At 38.7% G+C, this 27,061-nt stretch overlaps 23 non-coding genes across 23 annotated transcripts; all 23 read right to left on the bottom strand.

The window, feature by feature from the left end:
• Nucleotides 1-987: 987 nt before the first annotated feature.
• Nucleotides 988-1,069, bottom strand: TRNAS-GCU (transfer RNA serine (anticodon GCU)). The gene has a single exon. It is a non-coding gene; the product is annotated as a tRNA-Ser (tRNA).
• Nucleotides 1,070-2,106: 1,037 nt separating this feature from the next.
• TRNAS-GCU (transfer RNA serine (anticodon GCU)) lies at nucleotides 2,107-2,188 on the bottom strand. The gene has a single exon. It is a non-coding gene; the product is annotated as a tRNA-Ser (tRNA).
• A 1,037-nt stretch (nucleotides 2,189-3,225) lies between these two features.
• TRNAS-GCU (transfer RNA serine (anticodon GCU)) lies at nucleotides 3,226-3,307 on the bottom strand. The gene has a single exon. It is a non-coding gene; the product is annotated as a tRNA-Ser (tRNA).
• A 1,037-nt stretch (nucleotides 3,308-4,344) lies between these two features.
• On the bottom strand, nucleotides 4,345-4,426 carry TRNAS-GCU (transfer RNA serine (anticodon GCU)). Its single transcript has one exon. It is a non-coding gene; the product is annotated as a tRNA-Ser (tRNA).
• Nucleotides 4,427-5,463: 1,037 nt separating this feature from the next.
• On the bottom strand, nucleotides 5,464-5,545 carry TRNAS-GCU (transfer RNA serine (anticodon GCU)). The gene has a single exon. It is a non-coding gene; the product is annotated as a tRNA-Ser (tRNA).
• Nucleotides 5,546-6,582: 1,037 nt separating this feature from the next.
• On the bottom strand, nucleotides 6,583-6,664 carry TRNAS-GCU (transfer RNA serine (anticodon GCU)). The gene has a single exon. It is a non-coding gene; the product is annotated as a tRNA-Ser (tRNA).
• Nucleotides 6,665-7,701: 1,037 nt separating this feature from the next.
• TRNAS-GCU (transfer RNA serine (anticodon GCU)) lies at nucleotides 7,702-7,783 on the bottom strand. The gene has a single exon. It is a non-coding gene; the product is annotated as a tRNA-Ser (tRNA).
• A 1,042-nt stretch (nucleotides 7,784-8,825) lies between these two features.
• Nucleotides 8,826-8,907, bottom strand: TRNAS-GCU (transfer RNA serine (anticodon GCU)). The gene has a single exon. It is a non-coding gene; the product is annotated as a tRNA-Ser (tRNA).
• A 1,042-nt stretch (nucleotides 8,908-9,949) lies between these two features.
• TRNAS-GCU (transfer RNA serine (anticodon GCU)) lies at nucleotides 9,950-10,031 on the bottom strand. Its single transcript has one exon. It is a non-coding gene; the product is annotated as a tRNA-Ser (tRNA).
• A 1,042-nt stretch (nucleotides 10,032-11,073) lies between these two features.
• Nucleotides 11,074-11,155, bottom strand: TRNAS-GCU (transfer RNA serine (anticodon GCU)). The gene has a single exon. It is a non-coding gene; the product is annotated as a tRNA-Ser (tRNA).
• Nucleotides 11,156-12,192: 1,037 nt separating this feature from the next.
• TRNAS-GCU (transfer RNA serine (anticodon GCU)) lies at nucleotides 12,193-12,274 on the bottom strand. Its single transcript has one exon. It is a non-coding gene; the product is annotated as a tRNA-Ser (tRNA).
• Nucleotides 12,275-13,316: 1,042 nt separating this feature from the next.
• On the bottom strand, nucleotides 13,317-13,398 carry TRNAS-GCU (transfer RNA serine (anticodon GCU)). The gene has a single exon. It is a non-coding gene; the product is annotated as a tRNA-Ser (tRNA).
• A 1,042-nt stretch (nucleotides 13,399-14,440) lies between these two features.
• TRNAS-GCU (transfer RNA serine (anticodon GCU)) lies at nucleotides 14,441-14,522 on the bottom strand. The gene has a single exon. It is a non-coding gene; the product is annotated as a tRNA-Ser (tRNA).
• A 1,042-nt stretch (nucleotides 14,523-15,564) lies between these two features.
• Nucleotides 15,565-15,646, bottom strand: TRNAS-GCU (transfer RNA serine (anticodon GCU)). The gene has a single exon. It is a non-coding gene; the product is annotated as a tRNA-Ser (tRNA).
• Nucleotides 15,647-16,688: 1,042 nt separating this feature from the next.
• Nucleotides 16,689-16,770, bottom strand: TRNAS-GCU (transfer RNA serine (anticodon GCU)). Its single transcript has one exon. It is a non-coding gene; the product is annotated as a tRNA-Ser (tRNA).
• Nucleotides 16,771-17,812: 1,042 nt separating this feature from the next.
• On the bottom strand, nucleotides 17,813-17,894 carry TRNAS-GCU (transfer RNA serine (anticodon GCU)). The gene has a single exon. It is a non-coding gene; the product is annotated as a tRNA-Ser (tRNA).
• Nucleotides 17,895-18,936: 1,042 nt separating this feature from the next.
• TRNAS-GCU (transfer RNA serine (anticodon GCU)) lies at nucleotides 18,937-19,018 on the bottom strand. The gene has a single exon. It is a non-coding gene; the product is annotated as a tRNA-Ser (tRNA).
• Nucleotides 19,019-20,060: 1,042 nt separating this feature from the next.
• Nucleotides 20,061-20,142, bottom strand: TRNAS-GCU (transfer RNA serine (anticodon GCU)). Its single transcript has one exon. It is a non-coding gene; the product is annotated as a tRNA-Ser (tRNA).
• Nucleotides 20,143-21,184: 1,042 nt separating this feature from the next.
• Nucleotides 21,185-21,266, bottom strand: TRNAS-GCU (transfer RNA serine (anticodon GCU)). The gene has a single exon. It is a non-coding gene; the product is annotated as a tRNA-Ser (tRNA).
• Nucleotides 21,267-22,308: 1,042 nt separating this feature from the next.
• TRNAS-GCU (transfer RNA serine (anticodon GCU)) lies at nucleotides 22,309-22,390 on the bottom strand. The gene has a single exon. It is a non-coding gene; the product is annotated as a tRNA-Ser (tRNA).
• Nucleotides 22,391-23,432: 1,042 nt separating this feature from the next.
• On the bottom strand, nucleotides 23,433-23,514 carry TRNAS-GCU (transfer RNA serine (anticodon GCU)). Its single transcript has one exon. It is a non-coding gene; the product is annotated as a tRNA-Ser (tRNA).
• A 1,037-nt stretch (nucleotides 23,515-24,551) lies between these two features.
• On the bottom strand, nucleotides 24,552-24,633 carry TRNAS-GCU (transfer RNA serine (anticodon GCU)). Its single transcript has one exon. It is a non-coding gene; the product is annotated as a tRNA-Ser (tRNA).
• A 1,037-nt stretch (nucleotides 24,634-25,670) lies between these two features.
• On the bottom strand, nucleotides 25,671-25,752 carry TRNAS-GCU (transfer RNA serine (anticodon GCU)). The gene has a single exon. It is a non-coding gene; the product is annotated as a tRNA-Ser (tRNA).
• Nucleotides 25,753-27,061: the final 1,309 nt, after the last annotated feature.

The following is a 27,061-nucleotide window of genomic DNA, read 5'->3' as shown; positions in this document are numbered from 1 at the left end:
GGTCAGTGTGTTTTCATTGAAGATATTACAGTGTCTATTCTTTACAGTTAGATTGGGGCAAACTCTTTTGGCCCTGCTGTGGCATTCCTGCAATCTGCCTATTCTGTGTCAAAACTTGGAAGAAAAACAAGTACCAAGTTGAAGCTGTGCTAGAAGATGGATCATTCAATTATGGAACTTCAAAACCCAAGGCCTTGTCATCGATCCAGATTCTATTGCATTTCATAGGCTTTCCAGCTTGTGGTGCTGTGGCTTAGTTGGTTAAAGCGCCTGTCTAGTAAACAGGAGATCCTGAGTTCGAATCTCAGCAGTGCCTTGTTTTCATCATCTCAAAAAGAAACTTCCTATCTTAAAAATGGGATTTTCACTTGCATGAAACCTCAAATTTACCTTGGCTACGTCTTTACTGATAGTGCAATTGTGAGATGAAGAATGTCTTCTGTATAAGGGCCAAAAAGGAAGAAAGATGGCATCAAGCATGACAACTTAAAACCAGTGGATTTTATTTTGAAATTCCTCCTCTTTATGCATCTGACTCGCTAAGCAGGCTTTCTAAAGTATCACACCTTTTTGTCCTTTGGCTTAGTTGGTCTAAGTGTCTGTTTAGTAAACAGAAAATCTTGATTTCGAACGTCAGCAGTGGTTTTCTTTCTTCATCTCAGTTTGGGTCATTTTAGCAAAAAAAAGGTGGACTTTTGTTCTTGTATGACATTAAACAAGTCTTTACCACAGTCAAAACATAGTGCAGTTGAGAGAAAAAAAATCTCTGCTGTCGAAACGCTTAAAAAGGAATTAGACGATATAACTTTCTTTAGAGAATAAAGGATGGCATCAAGCATTTCAAAATAAAACCAGTGGATTTACACTTCTAACTCTGCAAAGTTTGATAGCAGCTTTCTTAAAAAGGAAGATAAACTTTCAAGCTTGACGTATCTACCGCTTTGGCTAGAAATGAAAACAATACAACATGAAACAAGCAGATTAAACCGACGAGGATGGGATTCGAACCCATGCATGCAGAGCACAATGGATTAGCAGTCCATCGCCTTAACCACTCGGCCACCTCGTCTACATGGCGCACATGCGCTAAGGAGAAAAGATGTAATGATTATTTTTACGGGTCAGTGTGTTTTCATTGAAGATATTACAGTGTCTATTCTTTACAGTTAGATTGGGGCAAACTCTTTTGGCCCTGCTGTGGCATTCCTTCAATCTGCCTATTCTGTGTCATAACTTGGAAGAAAAACAAGTACCAAGTTGAAGCTGTGCTAGAAGATGGATCATTCAATTATGGAACTTCAAAACCCAAGGCCTTGTCATCGATCCAGATTCTATTGCATTTCATAGGCTTTCCAGCTTGTGGTGCTGTGGCTTAGTTGGTTAAAGCGCCTGTCTAGTAAACAGGAGATCCTGAGTTCGAATCTAAGCAGTGCCTTGTTTTCATCATCTCAAAAAGAAACTTCCTATCTTAAAAATGGGATTTTCACTTGCATGAAACCTCAAATTTACCTTGGCTACGTCTTTACTGATAGTGCAATTGTGAGATGAAGAATGTCTTCTGTATTAGGGCCAAAAAGGAAGAAAGATGGCATCAAGCATGACAACTTAAAACCAGTGGATTTTATTTTGAAATTCCTCCTCTTTATGCATCTGACTCGCTAAGCAGGCTTTCTAAAGTATCACACCTTTTTGTCCTTTGGCTTAGTTGGTCTAAGTGCCTGTTTAGTAAACAGAAAATCTTGATTTCGAACGTCAGCAGTGGTTTTCTTTCTTCATCTCAGTTTGGGTCATTTTAGCAAAAAAAAGGTGGACTTTTGTTCTTGTATGACATTAAACAAGTCTTTACCACAGTCAAAACATAGTGCAGTTGAGAGAAAAAAAATCTCTGCTGTCGAAACGCTTAAAAAGGAATTAGACGATATAACTTTCTTTAGAGAATAAAGGATGGCATCAAGCATTTCAAAATAAAACCAGTGGATTTACACTTCTAACTCTGCAAAGTTTGATAGCAGCTTTCTTAAAAAGGAAGATAAACTTTCAAGCTTGACGTATCTACCGCTTTGGCTAGAAATGAAAACAATACAACATGAAACAAGCAGAATAAACCGACGAGGATGGGATTCGAACCCATGCATGCAGAGCACAATGGATTAGCAGTCCATCGCCTTAACCACTCGGCCACCTCGTCTACATGGCGCACATGCGCTAAGGAGAAAAGATGTAATGATTATTTTTACGGGTCAGTGTGTTTTCATTGAAGATATTACAGTGTCTATTCTTTACAGTTAGATTGGGGCAAACTCTTTTGGCCCTGCTGTGGCATTCCTGCAATCTGCCTATTCTGTGTCAAAACTTGGAAGAAAAACAAGTACCAAGTTGAAGCTGTGCTAGAAGATGGATCATTCAATTATGGAACTTCAAAACCCAAGGCCTTGTCATCGATCCAGATTCTATTGCATTTCATAGGCTTTCCAGCTTGTGGTGCTGTGGCTTAGTTGGTTAAAGCGCCTGTCTAGTAAACAGGAGATCCTGAGTTCGAATCTCAGCAGTGCCTTGTTTTCATCATCTCAAAAAGAAACTTCCTATCTTAAAAATGGGATTTTCACTTGCATGAAACCTCAAATTTACCTTGGCTACGTCTTTACTGATAGTGCAATTGTGAGATGAAGAATGTCTTCTGTATAAGGGCCAAAAAGGAAGAAAGATGGCATCAAGCATGACAACTTAAAACCAGTGGATTTTATTTTGAAATTCCTCCTCTTTATGCATCTGACTCGCTAAGCAGGCTTTCTAAAGTATCACACCTTTTTGTCCTTTGGCTTAGTTGGTCTAAGTGTCTGTTTAGTAAACAGAAAATCTTGATTTCGAACGTCAGCAGTGGTTTTCTTTCTTCATCTCAGTTTGGGTCATTTTAGCAAAAAAAAGGTGGACTTTTGTTCTTGTATGACATTAAACAAGTCTTTACCACAGTCAAAACATAGTGCAGTTGAGAGAAAAAAAATCTCTGCTGTCGAAACGCTTAAAAAGGAATTAGACGATATAACTTTCTTTAGAGAATAAAGGATGGCATCAAGCATTTCAAAATAAAACCAGTGGATTTACACTTCTAACTCTGCAAAGTTTGATAGCAGCTTTCTTAAAAAGGAAGATAAACTTTCAAGCTTGACGTATCTACCGCTTTGGCTAGAAATGAAAACAATACAACATGAAACAAGCAGATTAAACCGACGAGGATGGGATTCGAACCCATGCATGCAGAGCACAATGGATTAGCAGTCCATCGCCTTAACCACTCGGCCACCTCGTCTACATGGCGCACATGCGCTAAGGAGAAAAGATGTAATGATTATTTTTACGGGTCAGTGTGTTTTCATTGAAGATATTACAGTGTCTATTCTTTACAGTTAGATTGGGGCAAACTCTTTTGGCCCTGCTGTGGCATTCCTTCAATCTGCCTATTCTGTGTCATAACTTGGAAGAAAAACAAGTACCAAGTTGAAGCTGTGCTAGAAGATGGATCATTCAATTATGGAACTTCAAAACCCAAGGCCTTGTCATCGATCCAGATTCTATTGCATTTCATAGGCTTTCCAGCTTGTGGTGCTGTGGCTTAGTTGGTTAAAGCGCCTGTCTAGTAAACAGGAGATCCTGAGTTCGAATCTCAGCAGTGCCTTGTTTTCATCATCTCAAAAAGAAACTTCCTATCTTAAAAATGGGATTTTCACTTGCATGAAACCTCAAATTTACCTTGGCTACGTCTTTACTGATAGTGCAATTGTGAGATGAAGAATGTCTTCTGTATAAGGGCCAAAAAGGAAGAAAGATGGCATCAAGCATGACAACTTAAAACCAGTGGATTTTATTTTGAAATTCCTCCTCTTTATGCATCTGACTCGCTAAGCAGGCTTTCTAAAGTATCACACCTTTTTGTCCTTTGGCTTAGTTGGTCTAAGTGCCTGTTTAGTAAACAGAAAATCTTGATTTCGAACGTCAGCAGTGGTTTTCTTTCTTCATCTCAGTTTGGGTCATTTTAGCAAAAAAAAGGTGGACTTTTGTTCTTGTATGACATTAAACAAGTCTTTACCACAGTCAAAACATAGTGCAGTTGAGAGAAAAAAAATCTCTGCTGTCGAAACGCTTAAAAAGGAATTAGACGATATAACTTTCTTTAGAGAATAAAGGATGGCATCAAGCATTTCAAAATAAAACCAGTGGATTTACACTTCTAACTCTGCAAAGTTTGATAGCAGCTTTCTTAAAAAGGAAGATAAACTTTCAAGCTTGACGTATCTACCGCTTTGGCTAGAAATGAAAACAATACAACATGAAACAAGCAGATTAAACCGACGAGGATGGGATTCGAACCCATGCATGCAGAGCACAATGGATTAGCAGTCCATCGCCTTAACCACTCGGCCACCTCGTCTACATGGCGCACATGCGCTAAGGAGAAAAGATGTAATGATTATTTTTACGGGTCAGTGTGTTTTCATTGAAGATATTACAGTGTCTATTCTTTACAGTTAGATTGGGGCAAACTCTTTTGGCCCTGCTGTGGCATTCCTTCAATCTGCCTATTCTGTGTCATAACTTGGAAGAAAAACAAGTACCAAGTTGAAGCTGTGCTAGAAGATGGATCATTCAATTATGGAACTTCAAAACCCAAGGCCTTGTCATCGATCCAGATTCTATTGCATTTCATAGGCTTTCCAGCTTGTGGTGCTGTGGCTTAGTTGGTTAAAGCGCCTGTCTAGTAAACAGGAGATCCTGAGTTCGAATCTAAGCAGTGCCTTGTTTTCATCATCTCAAAAAGAAACTTCCTATCTTAAAAATGGGATTTTCACTTGCATGAAACCTCAAATTTACCTTGGCTACGTCTTTACTGATAGTGCAATTGTGAGATGAAGAATGTCTTCTGTATTAGGGCCAAAAAGGAAGAAAGATGGCATCAAGCATGACAACTTAAAACCAGTGGATTTTATTTTGAAATTCCTCCTCTTTATGCATCTGACTCGCTAAGCAGGCTTTCTAAAGTATCACACCTTTTTGTCCTTTGGCTTAGTTGGTCTAAGTGCCTGTTTAGTAAACAGAAAATCTTGATTTCGAACGTCAGCAGTGGTTTTCTTTCTTCATCTCAGTTTGGGTCATTTTAGCAAAAAAAAGGTGGACTTTTGTTCTTGTATGACATTAAACAAGTCTTTACCACAGTCAAAACATAGTGCAGTTGAGAGAAAAAAAATCTCTGCTGTCGAAACGCTTAAAAAGGAATTAGACGATATAACTTTCTTTAGAGAATAAAGGATGGCATCAAGCATTTCAAAATAAAACCAGTGGATTTACACTTCTAACTCTGCAAAGTTTGATAGCAGCTTTCTTAAAAAGGAAGATAAACTTTCAAGCTTGACGTATCTACCGCTTTGGCTAGAAATGAAAACAATACAACATGAAACAAGCAGATTAAACCGACGAGGATGGGATTCGAACCCATGCATGCAGAGCACAATGGATTAGCAGTCCATCGCCTTAACCACTCGGCCACCTCGTCTACATGGCGCACATGCGCTAAGGAGAAAAGATGTAATGATTATTTTTACGGGTCAGTGTGTTTTCATTGAAGATATTACAGTGTCTATTCTTTACAGTTAGATTGGGGCAAACTCTTTTGGCCCTGCTGTGGCATTCCTTCAATCTGCCTATTCTGTGTCATAACTTGGAAGAAAAACAAGTACCAAGTTGAAGCTGTGCTAGAAGATGGATCATTCAATTATGGAACTTCAAAACCCAAGGCCTTGTCATCGATCCAGATTCTATTGCATTTCATAGGCTTTCCAGCTTGTGGTGCTGTGGCTTAGTTGGTTAAAGCGCCTGTCTAGTAAACAGGAGATCCTGAGTTCGAATCTAAGCAGTGCCTTGTTTTCATCATCTCAAAAAGAAACTTCCTATCTTAAAAATGGGATTTTCACTTGCATGAAACCTCAAATTTACCTTGGCTACGTCTTTACTGATAGTGCAATTGTGAGATGAAGAATGTCTTCTGTATTAGGGCCAAAAAGGAAGAAAGATGGCATCAAGCATGACAACTTAAAACCAGTGGATTTTATTTTGAAATTCCTCCTCTTTATGCATCTGACTCGCTAAGCAGGCTTTCTAAAGTATCACACCTTTTTGTCCTTTGGCTTAGTTGGTCTAAGTGCCTGTTTAGTAAACAGAAAATCTTGATTTCGAACGTCAGCAGTGGTTTTCTTTCTTCATCTCAGTTTGGGTCATTTTAGCAAAAAAAAGGTGGACTTTTGTTCTTGTATGACATTAAACAAGTCTTTACCACAGTCAAAACATAGTGCAGTTGAGAGAAAAAAAATCTCTGCTGTCGAAACGCTTAAAAAGGAATTAGACGATATAACTTTCTTTAGAGAATAAAGGATGGCATCAAGCATTTCAAAATAAAACCAGTGGATTTACACTTCTAACTCTGCAAAGTTTGATAGCAGCTTTCTTAAAAAGGAAGATAAACTTTCAAGCTTGACGTATCTACCGCTTTGGCTAGAAATGAAAACAATACAACATGAAACAAGCAGATTAAACCGACGAGGATGGGATTCGAACCCATGCATGCAGAGCACAATGGATTAGCAGTCCATCGCCTTAACCACTCGGCCACCTCGTCTACATGGCGCACATGCGCTAAGGAGAAAAGATGTAATGATTATTTTTACGGGTCAGTGTGTTTTCATTGAAGATATTACAGTGTCTATTCTTTACAGTTAGATTGGGGCAAACTCTTTTGGCCCTGCTGTGGCATTCCTTCAATCTGCCTATTCTGTGTCATAACTTGGAAGAAAAACAAGTACCAAGTTGAAGCTGTGCTAGAAGATGGATCATTCAATTATGGAACTTCAAAACCCAAGGCCTTGTCATCGATCCAGATTCTATTGCATTTCATAGGCTTTCCAGCTTGTGGTGCTGTGGCTTAGTTGGTTAAAGCGCCTGTCTAGTAAACAGGAGATCCTGAGTTCGAATCTAAGCAGTGCCTTGTTTTCATCATCTCAAAAAGAAACTTCCTATCTTAAAAATGGGATTTTCACTTGCATGAAACCTCAAATTTACCTTGGCTACGTCTTTACTGATAGTGCAATTGTGAGATGAAGAATGTCTTCTGTATTAGGGCCAAAAAGGAAGAAAGATGGCATCAAGCATGACAACTTAAAACCAGTGGATTTTATTTTGAAATTCCTCCTCTTTATGCATCTGACTCGCTAAGCAGGCTTTCTAAAGTATCACACCTTTTTGTCCTTTGGCTTAGTTGGTCTAAGTGCCTGTTTAGTAAACAGAAAATCTTGATTTCGAACGTCAGCAGTGGTTTTCTTTCTTCATCTCAGTTTGGGTCATTTTAGCAAAAAAAAGGTGGACTTTTGTTCTTGTATGACATTAAACAAGTCTTTACCACAGTCAAAACATAGTGCAGTTGAGAGAAAAAAAATCTCTGCTGTCGAAACGCTTAAAAAGGAATTAGACGATATAACTTTCTTTAGAGAATAAAGGATGGCATCAAGCATTTCAAAATAAAACCAGTGGATTTACACTTCTAACTCTGCAAAGTTTGATAGCAGCTTTCTTAAAAAGGAAGATAAACTTTCAAGCTTGACGTATCTACCGCTTTGGCTAGAAATGAAAACAATACAACATGAAACAAGCAGATTAAACCGACGAGGATGGGATTCGAACCCATGCATGCAGAGCACAATGGATTAGCAGTCCATCGCCTTAACCACTCGGCCACCTCGTCTACATGGCGCACATGCGCTAAGGAGAAAAGATGTAATGATTATTTTTACGGGTCAGTGTGTTTTCATTGAAGATATTACAGTGTCTATTCTTTACAGTTAGATTGGGGCAAACTCTTTTGGCCCTGCTGTGGCATTCCTTCAATCTGCCTATTCTGTGTCATAACTTGGAAGAAAAACAAGTACCAAGTTGAAGCTGTGCTAGAAGATGGATCATTCAATTATGGAACTTCAAAACCCAAGGCCTTGTCATCGATCCAGATTCTATTGCATTTCATAGGCTTTCCAGCTTGTGGTGCTGTGGCTTAGTTGGTTAAAGCGCCTGTCTAGTAAACAGGAGATCCTGAGTTCGAATCTAAGCAGTGCCTTGTTTTCATCATCTCAAAAAGAAACTTCCTATCTTAAAAATGGGATTTTCACTTGCATGAAACCTCAAATTTACCTTGGCTACGTCTTTACTGATAGTGCAATTGTGAGATGAAGAATGTCTTCTGTATTAGGGCCAAAAAGGAAGAAAGATGGCATCAAGCATGACAACTTAAAACCAGTGGATTTTATTTTGAAATTCCTCCTCTTTATGCATCTGACTCGCTAAGCAGGCTTTCTAAAGTATCACACCTTTTTGTCCTTTGGCTTAGTTGGTCTAAGTGCCTGTTTAGTAAACAGAAAATCTTGATTTCGAACGTCAGCAGTGGTTTTCTTTCTTCATCTCAGTTTGGGTCATTTTAGCAAAAAAAAGGTGGACTTTTGTTCTTGTATGACATTAAACAAGTCTTTACCACAGTCAAAACATAGTGCAGTTGAGAGAAAAAAAATCTCTGCTGTCGAAACGCTTAAAAAGGAATTAGACGATATAACTTTCTTTAGAGAATAAAGGATGGCATCAAGCATTTCAAAATAAAACCAGTGGATTTACACTTCTAACTCTGCAAAGTTTGATAGCAGCTTTCTTAAAAAGGAAGATAAACTTTCAAGCTTGACGTATCTACCGCTTTGGCTAGAAATGAAAACAAAACAATACAACATGAAACAAGCAGAATAAACCGACGAGGATGGGATTCGAACCCATGCATGCAGAGCACAATGGATTAGCAGTCCATCGCCTTAACCACTCGGCCACCTCGTCTACATGGTGCGCATGCGCTAAGGAGAAAAGATGTAATGATTATTTTTACGGGTCAGTGTGTTTTCATTGAAGATATTACAGTGTCTATTCTTTACAGTTAGATTGGGGCAAACTCTTTTGGCCCTGCTGTGGCATTCCTTCAATCTGCCTATTCTGTGTCATAACTTGGAAGAAAAACAAGTACCAAGTTGAAGCTGTGCTAGAAGATGGATCATTCAATTATGGAACTTCAAAACCCAAGGCCTTGTCATCGATCCAGATTCTATTGCATTTCATAGGCTTTCCAGCTTGTGGTGCTGTGGCTTAGTTGGTTAAAGCGCCTGTCTAGTAAACAGGAGATCCTGAGTTCGAATCTCAGCAGTGCCTTGTTTTCATCATCTCAAAAAGAAACTTCCTATCTTAAAAATGGGATTTTCACTTGCATGAAACCTCAAATTTACCTTGGCTACGTCTTTACTGATAGTGCAATTGTGAGATGAAGAATGTCTTCTGTATAAGGGCCAAAAAGGAAGAAAGATGGCATCAAGCATGACAACTTAAAACCAGTGGATTTTATTTTGAAATTCCTCCTCTTTATGCATCTGACTCGCTAAGCAGGCTTTCTAAAGTATCACACCTTTTTGTCCTTTGGCTTAGTTGGTCTAAGTGCCTGTTTAGTAAACAGAAAATCTTGATTTCGAACGTCAGCAGTGGTTTTCTTTCTTCATCTCAGTTTGGGTCATTTTAGCAAAAAAAAGGTGGACTTTTGTTCTTGTATGACATTAAACAAGTCTTTACCACAGTCAAAACATAGTGCAGTTGAGAGAAAAAAAATCTCTGCTGTCGAAACGCTTAAAAAGGAATTAGACGATATAACTTTCTTTAGAGAATAAAGGATGGCATCAAGCATTTCAAAATAAAACCAGTGGATTTACACTTCTAACTCTGCAAAGTTTGATAGCAGCTTTCTTAAAAAGGAAGATAAACTTTCAAGCTTGACGTATCTACCGCTTTGGCTAGAAATGAAAACAAAACAATACAACATGAAACAAGCAGATTAAACCGACGAGGATGGGATTCGAACCCATGCATGCAGAGCACAATGGATTAGCAGTCCATCGCCTTAACCACTCGGCCACCTCGTCTACATGGCGCACATGCGCTAAGGAGAAAAGATGTAATGATTATTTTTACGGGTCAGTGTGTTTTCATTGAAGATATTACAGTGTCTATTCTTTACAGTTAGATTGGGGCAAACTCTTTTGGCCCTGCTGTGGCATTCCTTCAATCTGCCTATTCTGTGTCATAACTTGGAAGAAAAACAAGTACCAAGTTGAAGCTGTGCTAGAAGATGGATCATTCAATTATGGAACTTCAAAACCCAAGGCCTTGTCATCAATCCAGATTCTATTGCATTTCATAGGCTTTTCAGCTTGTGGTGCTGTGGCTTAGTTGGTTAAAGCGCCTGTCTAGTAAACAGGAGATCCTGAGTTCGAATCTCAGCAGTGCCTTGTTTTCATCATCTCAAAAAGAAACTTCCTATCTTAAAAATGGGATTTTCACTTGCATGAAACCTCAAATTTACCTTGGCTACGTCTTTACTGATAGTGCAATTGTGAGATGAAGAATGTCTTCTGTATTAGGGCCAAAAAGGAAGAAAGATGGCATCAAGCATGACAACTTAAAACCAGTGGATTTTATTTTGAAATTCCTCCTCTTTATGCATCTGACTCGCTAAGCAGGCTTTCTAAAGTATCACACCTTTTTGTCCTTTGGCTTAGTTGGTCTAAGTGCCTGTTTAGTAAACAGAAAATCTTGATTTCGAACGTCAGCAGTGGTTTTCTTTCTTCATCTCAGTTTGGGTCATTTTAGCAAAAAAAAGGTGGACTTTTGTTCTTGTATGACATTAAACAAGTCTTTACCACAGTCAAAACATAGTGCAGTTGAGAGAAAAAAAATCTCTGCTGTCGAAACGCTTAAAAAGGAATTAGACGATATAACTTTCTTTAGAGAATAAAGGATGGCATCAAGCATTTCAAAATAAAACCAGTGGATTTACACTTCTAACTCTGCAAAGTTTGATAGCAGCTTTCTTAAAAAGGAAGATAAACTTTCAAGCTTGACGTATCTACCGCTTTGGCTAGAAATGAAAACAAAACAATACAACATGAAACAAGCAGAATAAACCGACGAGGATGGGATTCGAACCCATGCATGCAGAGCACAATGGATTAGCAGTCCATCGCCTTAACCACTCGGCCACCTCGTCTACATGGTGCGCATGCGCTAAGGAGAAAAGATGTAATGATTATTTTTACGGGTCAGTGTGTTTTCATTGAAGATATTACAGTGTCTATTCTTTACAGTTAGATTGGGGCAAACTCTTTTGGCCCTGCTGTGGCATTCCTTCAATCTGCCTATTCTGTGTCATAACTTGGAAGAAAAACAAGTACCAAGTTGAAGCTGTGCTAGAAGATGGATCATTCAATTATGGAACTTCAAAACCCAAGGCCTTGTCATCGATCCAGATTCTATTGCATTTCATAGGCTTTCCAGCTTGTGGTGCTGTGGCTTAGTTGGTTAAAGCGCCTGTCTAGTAAACAGGAGATCCTGAGTTCGAATCTCAGCAGTGCCTTGTTTTCATCATCTCAAAAAGAAACTTCCTATCTTAAAAATGGGATTTTCACTTGCATGAAACCTCAAATTTACCTTGGCTACGTCTTTACTGATAGTGCAATTGTGAGATGAAGAATGTCTTCTGTATAAGGGCCAAAAAGGAAGAAAGATGGCATCAAGCATGACAACTTAAAACCAGTGGATTTTATTTTGAAATTCCTCCTCTTTATGCATCTGACTCGCTAAGCAGGCTTTCTAAAGTATCACACCTTTTTGTCCTTTGGCTTAGTTGGTCTAAGTGCCTGTTTAGTAAACAGAAAATCTTGATTTCGAACGTCAGCAGTGGTTTTCTTTCTTCATCTCAGTTTGGGTCATTTTAGCAAAAAAAAGGTGGACTTTTGTTCTTGTATGACATTAAACAAGTCTTTACCACAGTCAAAACATAGTGCAGTTGAGAGAAAAAAAATCTCTGCTGTCGAAACGCTTAAAAAGGAATTAGACGATATAACTTTCTTTAGAGAATAAAGGATGGCATCAAGCATTTCAAAATAAAACCAGTGGATTTACACTTCTAACTCTGCAAAGTTTGATAGCAGCTTTCTTAAAAAGGAAGATAAACTTTCAAGCTTGACGTATCTACCGCTTTGGCTAGAAATGAAAACAATACAACATGAAACAAGCAGAATAAACCGACGAGGATGGGATTCGAACCCATGCATGCAGAGCACAATGGATTAGCAGTCCATCGCCTTAACCACTCGGCCACCTCGTCTACATGGCGCACATGCGCTAAGGAGAAAAGATGTAATGATTATTTTTACGGGTCAGTGTGTTTTCATTGAAGATATTACAGTGTCTATTCTTTACAGTTAGATTGGGGCAAACTCTTTTGGCCCTGCTGTGGCATTCCTTCAATCTGCCTATTCTGTGTCATAACTTGGAAGAAAAACAAGTAACAAGTTGAAGCTGTGCTAGAAGATGGATCATTCAATTATGGAACTTCAAAACCCAAGGCCTTGTCATCGATCCAGATTCTATTGCATTTCATAGGCTTTTCAGCTTGTGGTGCTGTGGCTTAGTTGGTTAAAGCGCCTGTCTAGTAAACAGGAGATCCTGAGTTCGAATCTCAGCAGTGCCTTGTTTTCATCATCTCAAAAAGAAACTTCCTATCTTAAAAATGGGATTTTCACTTGCATGAAACCTCAAATTTACCTTGTCTACGTCTTTACTGATAGTGCAATTGTGAGATGAAGAATGTCTTCTGTATAAGGGCCAAAAAGGAAGAAAGATGGCATCAAGCATGACAACTTAAAACCAGTGGATTTTATTTTGAAATTCCTCCTCTTTATGCATCTGACTCGCTAAGCAGGCTTTCTAAAGTATCACACCTTTTTGTCCTTTGGCTTAGTTGGTCTAAGTGCCTGTTTAGTAAACAGAAAATCTTGATTTCGAACGTCAGCAGTGGTTTTCTTTCTTCATCTCAGTTTGGGTCATTTTAGCAAAAAAAAGGTGGACTTTTGTTCTTGTATGACATTAAACAAGTCTTTACCACAGTCAAAACATAGTGCAGTTGAGAGAAAAAAAATCTCTGCTGTCGAAACGCTTAAAAAGGAATTAGACGATATAACTTTCTTTAGAGAATAAAGGATGGCATCAAGCATTTCAAAATAAAACCAGTGGATTTACACTTCTAACTCTGCAAAGTTTGATAGCAGCTTTCTTAAAAAGGAAGATAAACTTTCAAGCTTGACGTATCTACCGCTTTGGCTAGAAATGAAAACAAAACAATACAACATGAAACAAGCAGATTAAACCGACGAGGATGGGATTCGAACCCATGCATGCAGAGCACAATGGATTAGCAGTCCATCGCCTTAACCACTCGGCCACCTCGTCTACATGGCGCACATGCGCTAAGGAGAAAAGATGTAATGATTATTTTTACGGGTCAGTGTGTTTTCATTGAAGATATTACAGTGTCTATTCTTTAAAGTTAGATTGGGGCAAACTCTTTTGGCCCTGCTGTGGCATTCCTTCAATCTGCCTATTCTGTGTCATAACTTGGAAGAAAAACAAGTACCAAGTTGAAGCTGTGCTAGAAGATGGATCATTCAATTATGGAACTTCAAAACCCAAGGCCTTGTCGTCGGTCCAGATTCTATTGCATTTCATAGGCTTTCCAGCTTGTGGTGCTGTGGCTTAGTTGGTTAAAGCGCCTGTCTAGTAAACAGGAGATCCTGAGTTCGAATCTCAGCAGTGCCTTGTTTTCATCATCTCAAAAAGAAACTTCCTATCTTAAAAATGGGATTTTCACTTGCATGAAACCTCAAATTTACCTTGGCTACGTCTTTACTGATAGTGCAATTGTGAGATGAAGAATGTCTTCTGTATAAGGGCCAAAAAGGAAGAAAGATGGCATCAAGCATGACAACTTAAAACCAGTGGATTTTATTTTGAAATTCCTCCTCTTTATGCATCTGACTCGCTAAGCAGGCTTTCTAAAGTATCACACCTTTTTGTCCTTTGGCTTAGTTGGTCTAAGTGCCTGTTTAGTAAACAGAAAATCTTGATTTCGAACGTCAGCAGTGGTTTTCTTTCTTCATCTCAGTTTGGGTCATTTTAGCAAAAAAAAGGTGGACTTTTGTTCTTGTATGACATTAAACAAGTCTTTACCACAGTCAAAACATAGTGCAGTTGAGAGAAAAAAAATCTCTGCTGTCGAAACGCTTAAAAAGGAATTAGACGATATAACTTTCTTTAGAGAATAAAGGATGGCATCAAGCATTTCAAAATAAAACCAGTGGATTTACACTTCTAACTCTGCAAAGTTTGATAGCAGCTTTCTTAAAAAGGAAGATAAACTTTCAAGCTTGACGTATCTACCGCTTTGGCTAGAAATGAAAACAAAACAATACAACATGAAACAAGCAGATTAAACCGACGAGGATGGGATTCGAACCCATGCATGCAGAGCACAATGGATTAGCAGTCCATCGCCTTAACCACTCGGCCACCTCGTCTACATGGCGCACATGCGCTAAGGAGAAAAGATGTAATGATTATTTTTACGGGTCAGTGTGTTTTCATTGAAGATATTACAGTGTCTATTCTTTACAGTTAGATTGGGGCAAACTCTTTTGGCCCTGCTGTGGCATTCCTTCAATATGCCTATTCTGTGTCATAACTTGGAAGAAAAACAAGTAACAAGTTGAAGCTGTGCTAGAAGATGGATCATTCAATTATGGAACTTCAAAACCCAAGGCCTTGTCATCGATCCAGATTCTATTGCATTTCATAGGCTTTCCAGCTTGTGGTGCTGTGGCTTAGTTGGTTAAAGCGCCTGTCTAGTAAACAGGAGATCCTGAGTTCGAATCTCAGCAGTGCCTTGTTTTCATCATCTCAAAAAGAAACTTCCTATCTTAAAAATGGGATTTTCACTTGCATGAAACCTCAAATTTACCTTGTCTACGTCTTTACTGATAGTGCAATTGTGAGATGAAGAATGTCTTCTGTATAAGGGCCAAAAAGGAAGAAAGATGGCATCAAGCATGACAACTTAAAACCAGTGGATTTTATTTTGAAATTCCTCCTCTTTATGCATCTGACTCGCTAAGCAGGCTTTCTAAAGTATCACACCTTTTTGTCCTTTGGCTTAGTTGGTCTAAGTGCCTGTTTAGTAAACAGAAAATCTTGATTTCGAACGTCAGCAGTGGTTTTCTTTCTTCATCTCAGTTTGGGTCATTTTAGCAAAAAAAAGGTGGACTTTTGTTCTTGTATGACATTAAACAAGTCTTTACCACAGTCAAAACATAGTGCAGTTGAGAGAAAAAAAATCTCTGCTGTCGAAACGCTTAAAAAGGAATTAGACGATATAACTTTCTTTAGAGAATAAAGGATGGCATCAAGCATTTCAAAATAAAACCAGTGGATTTACACTTCTAACTCTGCAAAGTTTGATAGCAGCTTTCTTAAAAAGGAAGATAAACTTTCAAGCTTGACGTATCTACCGCTTTGGCTAGAAATGAAAACAAAACAATACAACATGAAACAAGCAGATTAAACCGACGAGGATGGGATTCGAACCCATGCATGCAGAGCACAATGGATTAGCAGTCCATCGCCTTAACCACTCGGCCACCTCGTCTACATGGCGCACATGCGCTAAGGAGAAAAGATGTAATGATTATTTTTACGGGTCAGTGTGTTTTCATTGAAGATATTACAGTGTCTATTCTTTAAAGTTAGATTGGGGCAAACTCTTTTGGCCCTGCTGTGGCATTCCTTCAATCTGCCTATTCTGTGTCATAACTTGGAAGAAAAACAAGTACCAAGTTGAAGCTGTGCTAGAAGATGGATCATTCAATTATGGAACTTCAAAACCCAAGGCCTTGTCGTCGGTCCAGATTCTATTGCATTTCATAGGCTTTCCAGCTTGTGGTGCTGTGGCTTAGTTGGTTAAAGCGCCTGTCTAGTAAACAGGAGATCCTGAGTTCGAATCTCAGCAGTGCCTTGTTTTCATCATCTCAAAAAGAAACTTCCTATCTTAAAAATGGGATTTTCACTTGCATGAAACCTCAAATTTACCTTGGCTACGTCTTTACTGATAGTGCAATTGTGAGATGAAGAATGTCTTCTGTATAAGGGCCAAAAAGGAAGAAAGATGGCATCAAGCATGACAACTTAAAACCAGTGGATTTTATTTTGAAATTCCTCCTCTTTATGCATCTGACTCGCTAAGCAGGCTTTCTAAAGTATCACACCTTTTTGTCCTTTGGCTTAGTTGGTCTAAGTGCCTGTTTAGTAAACAGAAAATCTTGATTTCGAACGTCAGCAGTGGTTTTCTTTCTTCATCTCAGTTTGGGTCATTTTAGCAAAAAAAAGGTGGACTTTTGTTCTTGTATGACATTAAACAAGTCTTTACCACAGTCAAAACATAGTGCAGTTGAGAGAAAAAAAATCTCTGCTGTCGAAACGCTTAAAAAGGAATTAGACGATATAACTTTCTTTAGAGAATAAAGGATGGCATCAAGCATTTCAAAATAAAACCAGTGGATTTACACTTCTAACTCTGCAAAGTTTGATAGCAGCTTTCTTAAAAAGGAAGATAAACTTTCAAGCTTGACGTATCTACCGCTTTGGCTAGAAATGAAAACAAAACAATACAACATGAAACAAGCAGATTAAACCGACGAGGATGGGATTCGAACCCATGCATGCAGAGCACAATGGATTAGCAGTCCATCGCCTTAACCACTCGGCCACCTCGTCTACATGGCGCACATGCGCTAAGGAGAAAAGATGTAATGATTATTTTTACGGGTCAGTGTGTTTTCATTGAAGATATTACAGTGTCTATTCTTTAAAGTTAGATTGGGGCAAACTCTTTTGGCCCTGCTGTGGCATTCCTTCAATCTGCCTATTCTGTGTCATAACTTGGAAGAAAAACAAGTAACAAGTTGAAGCTGTGCTAGAAGATGGATCATTCAATTATGGAACTTCAAAACCCAAGGCCTTGTCATCGATCCAGATTCTATTGCATTTCATAGGCTTTTCAGCTTGTGGTGCTGTGGCTTAGTTGGTTAAAGCGCCTGTCTAGTAAACAGGAGATCCTGAGTTCGAATCTCAGCAGTGCCTTGTTTTCATCATCTCAAAAAGAAACTTCCTATCTTAAAAATGGGATTTTCACTTGCATGAAACCTCAAATTTACCTTGTCTACGTCTTTACTGATAGTGCAATTGTGAGATGAAGAATGTCTTCTGTATAAGGGCCAAAAAGGAAGAAAGATGGCATCAAGCATGACAACTTAAAACCAGTGGATTTTATTTTGAAATTCCTCCTCTTTATGCATCTGACTCGCTAAGCAGGCTTTCTAAAGTATCACACCTTTTTGTCCTTTGGCTTAGTTGGTCTAAGTGCCTGTTTAGTAAACAGAAAATCTTGATTTCGAACGTCAGCAGTGGTTTTCTTTCTTCATCTCAGTTTGGGTCATTTTAGCAAAAAAAAGGTGGACTTTTGTTCTTGTATGACATTAAACAAGTCTTTACCACAGTCAAAACATAGTGCAGTTGAGAGAAAAAAAATCTCTGCTGTCGAAACGCTTAAAAAGGAATTAGACGATATAACTTTCTTTAGAGAATAAAGGATGGCATCAAGCATTTCAAAATAAAACCAGTGGATTTACACTTCTAACTCTGCAAAGTTTGATAGCAGCTTTCTTAAAAAGGAAGATAAACTTTCAAGCTTGACGTATCTACCGCTTTGGCTAGAAATGAAAACAAAACAATACAACATGAAACAAGCAGATTAAACCGACGAGGATGGGATTCGAACCCATGCATGCAGAGCACAATGGATTAGCAGTCCATCGCCTTAACCACTCGGCCACCTCGTCTACATGGCGCACATGCGCTAAGGAGAAAAGATGTAATGATTATTTTTACGGGTCAGTGTGTTTTCATTGAAGATATTACAGTGTCTATTCTTTACAGTTAGATTGGGGCAAACTCTTTTGGCCCTGCTGTGGCATTCCTTCAATATGCCTATTCTGTGTCATAACTTGGAAGAAAAACAAGTAACAAGTTGAAGCTGTGCTAGAAGATGGATCATTCAATTATGGAACTTCAAAACCCAAGGCCTTGTCATCGATCCAGATTCTATTGCATTTCATAGGCTTTTCAGCTTGTGGTGCTGTGGCTTAGTTGGTTAAAGCGCCTGTCTAGTAAACAGGAGATCCTGAGTTCGAATCTCAGCAGTGCCTTGTTTTCATCATCTCAAAAAGAAACTTCCTATCTTAAAAATGGGATTTTCACTTGCATGAAACCTCAAATTTACCTTGTCTACGTCTTTACTGATAGTGCAATTGTGAGATGAAGAATGTCTTCTGTATAAGGGCCAAAAAGGAAGAAAGATGGCATCAAGCATGACAACTTAAAACCAGTGGATTTTATTTTGAAATTCCTCCTCTTTATGCATCTGACTCGCTAAGCAGGCTTTCTAAAGTATCACACCTTTTTGTCCTTTGGCTTAGTTGGTCTAAGTGCCTGTTTAGTAAACAGAAAATCTTGATTTCGAACGTCAGCAGTGGTTTTCTTTCTTCATCTCAGTTTGGGTCATTTTAGCAAAAAAAAGGTGGACTTTTGTTCTTGTATGACATTAAACAAGTCTTTACCACAGTCAAAACATAGTGCAGTTGAGAGAAAAAAAATCTCTGCTGTCGAAACGCTTAAAAAGGAATTAGACGATATAACTTTCTTTAGAGAATAAAGGATGGCATCAAGCATTTCAAAATAAAACCAGTGGATTTACACTTCTAACTCTGCAAAGTTTGATAGCAGCTTTCTTAAAAAGGAAGATAAACTTTCAAGCTTGACGTATCTACCGCTTTGGCTAGAAATGAAAACAAAACAATACAACATGAAACAAGCAGATTAAACCGACGAGGATGGGATTCGAACCCATGCATGCAGAGCACAATGGATTAGCAGTCCATCGCCTTAACCACTCGGCCACCTCGTCTACATGGCGCACATGCGCTAAGGAGAAAAGATGTAATGATTATTTTTACGGGTCAGTGTGTTTTCATTGAAGATATTACAGTGTCTATTCTTTAAAGTTAGATTGGGGCAAACTCTTTTGGCCCTGCTGTGGCATTCCTTCAATCTGCCTATTCTGTGTCATAACTTGGAAGAAAAACAAGTACCAAGTTGAAGCTGTGCTAGAAGATGGATCATTCAATTATGGAACTTCAAAACCCAAGGCCTTGTCGTCGGTCCAGATTCTATTGCATTTCATAGGCTTTCCAGCTTGTGGTGCTGTGGCTTAGTTGGTTAAAGCGCCTGTCTAGTAAACAGGAGATCCTGAGTTCGAATCTCAGCAGTGCCTTGTTTTCATCATCTCAAAAAGAAACTTCCTATCTTAAAAATGGGATTTTCACTTGCATGAAACCTCAAATTTACCTTGGCTACGTCTTTACTGATAGTGCAATTGTGAGATGAAGAATGTCTTCTGTATAAGGGCCAAAAAGGAAGAAAGATGGCATCAAGCATGACAACTTAAAACCAGTGGATTTTATTTTGAAATTCCTCCTCTTTATGCATCTGACTCGCTAAGCAGGCTTTCTAAAGTATCACACCTTTTTGTCCTTTGGCTTAGTTGGTCTAAGTGCCTGTTTAGTAAACAGAAAATCTTGATTTCGAACGTCAGCAGTGGTTTTCTTTCTTCATCTCAGTTTGGGTCATTTTAGCAAAAAAAAGGTGGACTTTTGTTCTTGTATGACATTAAACAAGTCTTTACCACAGTCAAAACATAGTGCAGTTGAGAGAAAAAAAATCTCTGCTGTCGAAACGCTTAAAAAGGAATTAGACGATATAACTTTCTTTAGAGAATAAAGGATGGCATCAAGCATTTCAAATTAAAACCAGTGGATTTACACTTCTAACTCTGCAAAGTTTGATAGCAGCTTTCTTAAAAAGGAAGATAAACTTTCAAGCTTGACGTATCTACCGCTTTGGCTAGAAATGAAAACAAAACAATACAACATGAAACAAGCAGATTAAACCGACGAGGATGGGATTCGAACCCATGCATGCAGAGCACAATGGATTAGCAGTCCATCGCCTTAACCACTCGGCCACCTCGTCTACATGGCGCACATGCGCTAAGGAGAAAAGATGTAATGATTATTTTTACGGGTCAGTGTGTTTTCATTGAAGATATTACAGTGTCTATTCTTTACAGTTAGATTGGGGCAAACTCTTTTGGCCCTGCTGTGGCATTCCTTCAATCTGCCTATTCTGTGTCATAACTTGGAAGAAAAACAAGTAACAAGTTGAAGCTGTGCTAGAAGATGGATCATTCAATTATGGAACTTCAAAACCCAAGGCCTTGTCATCGATCCAGATTCTATTGCATTTCATAGGCTTTTCAGCTTGTGGTGCTGTGGCTTAGTTGGTTAAAGCGCCTGTCTAGTAAACAGGAGATCCTGAGTTCGAATCTCAGCAGTGCCTTGTTTTCATCATCTCAAAAAGAAACTTCCTATCTTAAAAATGGGATTTTCACTTGCATGAAACCTCAAATTTACCTTGTCTACGTCTTTACTGATAGTGCAATTGTGAGATGAAGAATGTCTTCTGTATAAGGGCCAAAAAGGAAGAAAGATGGCATCAAGCATGACAACTTAAAACCAGTGGATTTTATTTTGAAATTCCTCCTCTTTATGCATCTGACTCGCTAAGCAGGCTTTCTAAAGTATCACACCTTTTTGTCCTTTGGCTTAGTTGGTCTAAGTGCCTGTTTAGTAAACAGAAAATCTTGATTTCGAACGTCAGCAGTGGTTTTCTTTCTTCATCTCAGTTTGGGTCATTTTAGCAAAAAAAAGGTGGACTTTTGTTCTTGTATGACATTAAACAAGTCTTTACCACAGTCAAAACATAGTGCAGTTGAGAGAAAAAAAATCTCTGCTGTCGAAACGCTTAAAAAGGAATTAGACGATATAACTTTCTTTAGAGAATAAAGGATGGCATCAAGCATTTCAAAATAAAACCAGTGGATTTACACTTCTAACTCTGCAAAGTTTGATAGCAGCTTTCTTAAAAAGGAAGATAAACTTTCAAGCTTGACGTATCTACCGCTTTGGCTAGAAATGAAAACAAAACAATACAACATGAAACAAGCAGATTAAACCGACGAGGATGGGATTCGAACCCATGCATGCAGAGCACAATGGATTAGCAGTCCATCGCCTTAACCACTCGGCCACCTCGTCTACATGGCGCACATGCGCTAAGGAGAAAAGATGTAATGATTATTTTTACGGGTCAGTGTGTTTTCATTGAAGATATTACAGTGTCTATTCTTTAAAGTTAGATTGGGGCAAACTCTTTTGGCCCTGCTGTGGCATTCCTTCAATCTGCCTATTCTGTGTCATAACTTGGAAGAAAAACAAGTACCAAGTTGAAGCTGTGCTAGAAGATGGATCATTCAATTATGGAACTTCAAAACCCAAGGCCTTGTCGTCGGTCCAGATTCTATTGCATTTCATAGGCTTTCCAGCTTGTGGTGCTGTGGCTTAGTTGGTTAAAGCGCCTGTCTAGTAAACAGGAGATCCTGAGTTCGAATCTCAGCAGTGCCTTGTTTTCATCATCTCAAAAAGAAACTTCCTATCTTAAAAATGGGATTTTCACTTGCATGAAACCTCAAATTTACCTTGTCTACGTCTTTACTGATAGTGCAATTGTGAGATGAAGAATGTCTTCTGTATAAGGGCCAAAAAGGAAGAAAGATGGCATCAAGCATGACAACTTAAAACCAGTGGATTTTATTTTGAAATTCCTCCTCTTTATGCATCTGACTCGCTAAGCAGGCTTTCTAAAGTATCACACCTTTTTGTCCTTTGGCTTAGTTGGTCTAAGTGCCTGTTTAGTAAACAGAAAATCTTGATTTCGAACGTCAGCAGTGGTTTTCTTTCTTCATCTCAGTTTGGGTCATTTTAGCAAAAAAAAGGTGGACTTTTGTTCTTGTATGACATTAAACAAGTCTTTACCACAGTCAAAACATAGTGCAGTTGAGAGAACAAAAATCTCTGCTGTCGAAACGCTTAAAAAGGAATTAGACGATATAACTTTCTTTAGAGAATAAAGGATGGCATCAAGCATTTCAAAATAAAACCAGTGGATTTACACTTCTAACTCTGCAAAGTTTGATAGCAGCTTTCTTAAAAAGGAAGATAAACTTTCAAGCTTGACGTATCTACCGCTTTGGCTAGAAATGAAAACAAAACAATACAACATGAAACAAGCAGATTAAACCGACGAGGATGGGATTCGAACCCATGCATGCAGAGCACAATGGATTAGCAGTCCATCGCCTTAACCACTCGGCCACCTCGTCTACATGGCGCACATGCGCTAAGGAGAAAAGATGTAATGATTATTTTTACGGGTCAGTGTGTTTTCATTGAAGATATTACAGTGTCTATTCTTTACAGTTAGATTGGGGCAAACTCTTTTGGCCCTGCTGTGGCATTCCTTCAATCTGCCTATTCTGTGTCATAACTTGGAAGAAAAACAAGTAACAAGTTGAAGCTGTGCTAGAAGATGGATCATTCAATTATGGAACTTCAAAACCCAAGGCCTTGTCATCGATCCAGATTCTATTGCATTTCATAGGCTTTTCAGCTTGTGGTGCTGTGGCTTAGTTGGTTAAAGCGCCTGTCTAGTAAACAGGAGATCCTGAGTTCGAATCTCAGCAGTGCCTTGTTTTCATCATCTCAAAAAGAAACTTCCTATCTTAAAAATGGGATTTTCACTTGCATGAAACCTCAAATTTACCTTGTCTACGTCTTTACTGATAGTGCAATTGTGAGATGAAGAATGTCTTCTGTATAAGGGCCAAAAAGGAAGAAAGATGGCATCAAGCATGACAACTTAAAACCAGTGGATTTTATTTTGAAATTCCTCCTCTTTATGCATCTGACTCGCTAAGCAGGCTTTCTAAAGTATCACACCTTTTTGTCCTTTGGCTTAGTTGGTCTAAGTGCCTGTTTAGTAAACAGAAAATCTTGATTTCGAACGTCAGCAGTGGTTTTCTTTCTTCATCTCAGTTTGGGTCATTTTAGCAAAAAAAAGGTGGACTTTTGTTCTTGTATGACATTAAACAAGTCTTTACCACAGTCAAAACATAGTGCAGTTGAGAGAAAAAAAATCTCTGCTGTCGAAACGCTTAAAAAGGAATTAGACGATATAACTTTCTTTAGAGAATAAAGGATGGCATCAAGCATTTCAAAATAAAACCAGTGGATTTACACTTCTAACTCTGCAAAGTTTGATAGCAGCTTTCTTAAAAAGGAAGATAAACTTTCAAGCTTGACGTATCTACCGCTTTGGCTAGAAATGAAAACAAAACAATACAACATGAAACAAGCAGATTAAACCGACGAGGATGGGATTCGAACCCATGCATGCAGAGCACAATGGATTAGCAGTCCATCGCCTTAACCACTCGGCCACCTCGTCTACATGGCGCACATGCGCTAAGGAGAAAAGATGTAATGATTATTTTTACGGGTCAGTGTGTTTTCATTGAAGATATTACAGTGTCTATTCTTTACAGTTAGATTGGGGCAAACTCTTTTGGCCCTGCTGTGGCATTCCTTCAATCTGCCTATTCTGTGTCATAACTTGGAAGAAAAACAAGTACCAAGTTGAAGCTGTGCTAGAAGATGGATCATTCAATTATGGAACTTCAAAACCCAAGGCCTTGTCGTCGGTCCAGATTCTATTGCATTTCATAGGCTTTCCAGCTTGTGGTGCTGTGGCTTAGTTGGTTAAAGCGCCTGTCTAGTAAACAGGAGATCCTGAGTTCGAATCTCAGCAGTGCCTTGTTTTCATCATCTCAAAAAGAAACTTCCTATCTTAAAAATGGGATTTTCACTTGCATGAAACCTCAAATTTACCTTGGCTACGTCTTTACTGATAGTGCAATTGTGAGATGAAGAATGTCTTCTGTATAAGGGCCAAAAAGGAAGAAAGATGGCATCAAGCATGACAACTTAAAACCAGTGGATTTTATTTTGAAATTCCTCCTCTTTATGCATCTGACTCGCTAAGCAGGCTTTCTAAAGTATCACACCTTTTTGTCCTTTGGCTTAGTTGGTCTAAGTGCCTGTTTAGTAAACAGAAAATCTTGATTTCGAACGTCAGCAGTGGTTTTCTTTCTTCATCTCAGTTTGGGTCATTTTAGCCAAAAAAAGGTGGACTTTTGTTCTTGTATGACATTAAACAAGTCTTTACCACAGTCAAAACATAGTGCAGTTGAGAGAAAAAAAATCTCTGCTGTCGAAACGCTTAAAAAGGAATTAGACGATATAACTTTCTTTAGAGAATAAAGGATGGCATCAAGCATTTCAAAATAAAACCAGTGGATTTACACTTCTAACTCTGCAAAGTTTGATAGCAGCTTTCTTAAAAAGGAAGATAAACTTTCAAGCTTGACGTATCTACCGCTTTGGCTAGAAATGAAAACAATACAACATGAAACAAGCAGAATAAACCGACGAGGATGGGATTCGAACCCATGCATGCAGAGCACAATGGATTAGCAGTCCATCGCCTTAACCACTCGGCCACCTCGTCTACATGGCGCACATGCGCTAAGGAGAAAAGATGTAATGATTATTTTTACGGGTCAGTGTATTTTCATTGATGATATTACAGTGTCTATTCTTTACAGTTAGATTGGGGCAAACTCTTTTGGCCCTGCTGTGGCATTCCTTCAATCTGCCTATTCTGTGTCATAACTTGGAAGAAAAACAAGTACCAAGTTGAAGCTGTGCTAGAAGATGGATCATTCAATTATGGAACTTCAAAACCCAAGGCCTTGTCATCGATCCAGATTCTATTGCATTTCATAGGCTTTCCAGCTTGTGGTGCTGTGGCTTAGTTGGTTAAAGCGCCTGTCTAGTAAACAGGAGATCCTGAGTTCGAATCTCAGCAGTGCCTTGTTTTCATCATCTCAAAAAGAAACTTCCTATCTTAAAAATGGGATTTTCACTTGCATGAAACCTCAAATTTACCTTGGCTACGTCTTTACTGATAGTGCAATTGTGAGATGAAGAATGTCTTCTGTATAAGGGCCAAAAAGGAAGAAAGATGGCATCAAGCATGACAACTTAAAACCAGTGGATTTTATTTTGAAATTCCTCCTCTTTATGCATCTGACTCGCTAAGCAGGCTTTCTAAAGTATCACACCTTTTTGTCCTTTGGCTTAGTTGGTCTAAGTGCCTGTTTAGTAAACAGAAAATCTTGATTTCGAACGTCAGCAGTGGTTTTCTTTCTTCATCTCAGTTTGGGTCATTTTAGCCAAAAAAAGGTGGACTTTTGTTCTTGTATGACATTAAACAAGTCTTTACCACAGTCAAAACATAGTGCAGTTGAGAGAAAAAAAATCTCTGCTGTCGAAACGCTTAAAAAGGAATTAGACGATATAACTTTCTTTAGAGAATAAAGGATGGCATCAAGCATTTCAAAATAAAACCAGTGGATTTACACTTCTAACTCTGCAAAGTTTGATAGCAGCTTTCTTAAAAAGGAAGATAAACTTTCAAGCTTGACGTATCTACCGCTTTGGCTAGAAATGAAAACAATACAACATGAAACAAGCAGAATAAACCGACGAGGATGGGATTCGAACCCATGCATGCAGAGCACAATGGATTAGCAGTCCATCGCCTTAACCACTCGGCCACCTCGTCTACATGGCGCACATGCGCTAAGGAGAAAAGATGTAATGATTATTTTTACGGGTCAGTGTGTTTTCATTGAAGATATTACAGTGTCTATTCTTTACAGTTAGATTGGGGCAAACTCTTTTGGCCCTGCTGTGGCATTCCTTCAATCTGCCTATTCTGTGTCATAACTTGGAAGAAAAACAAGTACCAAGTTGAAGCTGTGCTAGAAGATGGATCATTCAATTATGGAACTTCAAAACCCAAGGCCTTGTCATCGATCCAGATTCTATTGCATTTCATAGGCTTTCCAGCTTGTGGTGCTGTGGCTTAGTTGGTTAAAGCGCCTGTCTAGTAAACAGGAGATCCTGAGTTCGAATCTCAGCAGTGCCTTGTTTTCATCATCTCAAAAAGAAACTTCCTATCTTAAAAATGGGATTTTCACTTGCATGAAACCTCAAATTTACCTTGGCTACGTCTTTACTGATAGTGCAATTGTGAGATGAAGAATGTCTTCTGTATAAGGGCCAAAAAGGAAGAAAGATGGCATCAAGCATGACAACTTAAAACCAGTGGATTTTATTTTGAAATTCCTCCTCTTTATGCATCTGACTCGCTAAGCAGGCTTTCTAAAGTATCACACCTTTTTGTCTTTTGGCTTAGTTGGTCTAAGTGCCTGTTTAGTAAACAGAAAATCTTGATTTCGAACGTCAGCAGTGGTTTTCTTTCTTCATCTCAGTTTGGGTCATTTTAGCAAAAAAAAGGTGGACTTTTGTTCTTGTATGACATTAAACAAGTCTTTACCACAGTCAAAACATAGTGCAGTTGAGAGAAAAAAAATCTCTGCTGTCGAAACGCTTAAAAAGGAATTAGACGATATAACTTTCTTTAGAGAATAAAGGATGGCATCAAGCATTTCAAAATAAAACCAGTGGATTTACACTTCTAACTCTGCAAAGTTTGATAGCAGCTTTCTTAAAAAGGAAGATAAACTTTCAAGCTTGACGTATCTACCGCTTTGGCTAGAAATGAAAACAATACAACATGAAACAAGCAGAATAAACCGACGAGGATGGGATTAGAACCCATGCATGCAGAGCACAATGGATTAGCAGTCCATCGCCTTAACCACTCGGCCACCTCGTCTACATGGCGCACATGCGCTAAGGAGAAAAGATGTAATGATTATTTTTACGGGTCAGTGTGTTTTCATTGAAGATATTACAGTGTCTATTCTTTACAGTTAGATTGGGGCAAACTCTTTTGGCCCTGCTGTGGCATTCCTTCAATCTGCCTATTCTGTGTCATAACTTGGAAGAAAAACAAGTACCAAGTT

Source organism: Ranitomeya imitator, chromosome 7 (genome assembly GCF_032444005.1).
Source record: "Ranitomeya imitator isolate aRanImi1 chromosome 7, aRanImi1.pri, whole genome shotgun sequence".
NCBI lineage: Eukaryota > Metazoa > Chordata > Amphibia > Anura > Dendrobatidae > Ranitomeya > Ranitomeya imitator.
The sequence above is the reverse complement of the archived record's forward strand: the minus strand, read 5'-3'. Positions and strand labels throughout refer to the sequence as shown.